Below are 2,130 nucleotides of genomic sequence, written 5' to 3'. Positions count from 1 at the left end.
GCAGAAGATATGAGACTCCTGGGCCAGAGACAAAGAACAGTTTATTAATCACAGCAATAGCAGCAGCCAGAGTAACAACATTTGTGCTGGTTCCCGAAGCCCTGACTCCTGTAGAGCAAAGCAACAGTGGCCAGCTGATGCCTGTACACTCAGTGAGTTAGGTGCCTTGAGAGGAACCCTGTTTAGGAAACTCCGATCTTCCCCCCCCCCCCCCTCCTCTGGGAACTCACCTCCCTGAAGCTCAAGGAGGGCCCTGTTGGGGCCGATTTTGGCCCTAGTCTCACACCTTTCCATGAGCCATGGGGTAGAGTGACTAAACCCACTCAGCTCACGGCCCCACCCATGAGCTTCCCTCCACCCTATCCCTAATCTTTTCTGAAAACGCTGCTAGCAAACCTTCTCATCCTGTTTCAGGTGGGAGACATTGTCTTTATTATCATGATCAGCCAATAAATCCGTCCTCTGCCCCAGAGAGAGAGGCTAAATTTCTCAAAACTATTTGCTATACAGATATCCTTGAAAAGATAGTCCAGAACAAAAAGGTATCAGAAGATATGCAGAAACATGAAAAGACTCATGGAGAATTCTAAAGTCACAGTGAACATTCTATGCATGCACGCAATGTTTCTTAGTTAATTGAGTAATAAATTGAATTCAATTCCAGCTGTAGCCAGTTCTTCGAAGTTTTATCTATAGTTTGTAATAGTTCATTCTGAGGAATATTAGATATACGTACTTTTCAAAATTTTTTCATTCCCTAGTTGTTTGACTTTTTTTTTCTTGAAACTAGGACTAGAAATGTCCCTTTAAGCCTCTATTTACACAAACACAAAATCATTTAATTTATATACATAATATATATAATTGGCCCATAAATATAATGGGCCAGTTCATGGTCATGAATGTTAAATTAATTTTCATAGGCTTAGTACATACTTGCCTTTAGTATCAGAATGTTTAATATCAGAATATTGAAGCACACTGCCTTACATATAAGTCTTAAAGGGTTTTTGAACCATAACACCGGGAAGACATCATAAGTCATACACTTTTACTTGTACAGGTAACGAAACTATTGGTGTGTTAAAAGCCCACGCTGCCAGGGTTCAAATCTACCACTTGACTTACGTCCATAGTCTTTTCAATTAATTTCTCTCCTTCAACTGGTTTCAGGGGAATTTGTTAGGTTTCATCCTAGTCTGTGAAGCTTTTAAATTTGTTAGACCCTAACCACGGAAAAGAAAATGGAAATGAAACTATTATGCAGCAAATTGTCTTATATATAAGCAGACTTCTTAGTTAACTGAGTAATAAATTGAATTCAATTCCAGGTGCAGCCAGTTATTCCAAGAATTTTCTGAAATTAGTTTACAATAGTTCTTACTAAAGAATATTATATATATGCATTTTTAAATTCCCAAATTGTTCAAATTTTTTCGTTGAAATTTCAGTTTCTGTTTTGCACTTTGTAGCTTTTTCTTCTATTTTGTTGAACTGGAAAGAGCGATTCCTAGAATACCATTTTAATTAAAGGAAGTTATTTCCAACCAACACTTCACAAAATACGTTTTCTTATTTTGTGGACTGAGGAATCCAAGAAAATACCGAATAACAGCAAAATTGGGGGACCTTAAGTTAATCACATAGCTGAACTCTGTGGCTACTCGCATTCCATGGATCGTCTCGCAATCAATTCTATCCAGAACTAAGAATCACGGCAGAACCCCAAGCCTGCTCGCCAGCCTGAACTGGGTGATAGTTGAGAAAAAACACCCCCCACTTCTGTGTAGCAAAAATGCAGCAAACGGCGGCTGCTCAGAATAACTGCAGTCTGTCTCCAGGTTTAGGGGCCAGGGATGCACCAGCTAGACAGCAGAAACTCAAGAAAGGGAACCAGCAACCGCTTCTAAACAGGACAAGGGAAGAAACGCTCACCCAGGGAAACTCCGCGACTCCCCCGCACACCCCCGGCCTCCACCCCTCTGGCACCTCGGAGCCCGCCCACCGGAAGTAAAACTGAGGAAACGCCCCTTCGAAGGAGTGGGCTGACGTAAGCGCGCCCACTTCCGGCGCCGTCCTTCCGGAGATGGGTGGTCCTGGGATCGGGAGGGGAGGCGGAGCGGAGGCGGG

This window comes from Balaenoptera acutorostrata, chromosome 3 (assembly GCF_949987535.1).
Source record: "Balaenoptera acutorostrata chromosome 3, mBalAcu1.1, whole genome shotgun sequence".
In the NCBI taxonomy this organism is placed as follows: Eukaryota; Metazoa; Chordata; class Mammalia; order Artiodactyla; family Balaenopteridae; genus Balaenoptera; species Balaenoptera acutorostrata.
Note: the sequence above shows the minus strand (reverse complement) of the source record.